The sequence below is a fragment of the Trichechus manatus genome, unplaced genomic scaffold, assembly GCF_000243295.1.
Source record: "Trichechus manatus latirostris isolate Lorelei unplaced genomic scaffold, TriManLat1.0 scaffold00014, whole genome shotgun sequence".
Classification (NCBI taxonomy): Eukaryota; Metazoa; Chordata; class Mammalia; order Sirenia; family Trichechidae; genus Trichechus; species Trichechus manatus.
This window is the reverse complement of record NW_004443950.1, coordinates 23175518-23176150: the sequence shown is the minus strand read 5'-3', so window position 1 is coordinate 23176150 and position 633 is coordinate 23175518.

The following is a 633-nucleotide window of genomic DNA, read 5'->3' as shown; positions in this document are numbered from 1 at the left end:
CCCCCCCCCGCAGCGCTGGGAGCAGAGCAGCCTTGCCACGGCCAGTGGGTCCTTGTCCTGGGCAGGAGGGCTGGCCTTACTGCCCAGCGCTGCCCCCTCCTCCCCCTCGCAGTCGGGTGGCGCTCGGGAAGGCGCAGACAGGAAGAATCACGTCCAGCCCGGTGCTGGTTGAACCTGGCTGCAGTTAAAATCTCCTGGAGAACCTTGGGAAAAGTACAAAGGCCCGGACTTCAGACTTCGGGGCGGGGCCCTGGTATCTGCATTTTTTAAATGAGTGGTAGAAAACTCTGGGTTCAGATCCCAAGGCAGCCACTTATGGTCTGCGTGGCCTGGGGCAAGTGGCTTCCCATCTGGGAGCCTGAGGCCCTGGGTGTGAAGTGAGGAACGACCACGGGGCTGTAAGAGGTAAAGAGTCTGGTGCTCATCCAGGGCTGGCGCCTTCCGCTGCTGTGTGCCTAGGTCATGATGTCCGAGAACCCGGGGCTTTGGAACAGCGTGCTGTCCCAGCACGGCTCCACGGTCTCCCGGATAAGTGTGGCCACATGCAGGGTCTCCCTGGCGGGCCGGGTGTCCTTTCTCCCCAGGCTCAATACTGGGGCTCGGCTCCTCACGACCTTTCCACGCTGTGTTATA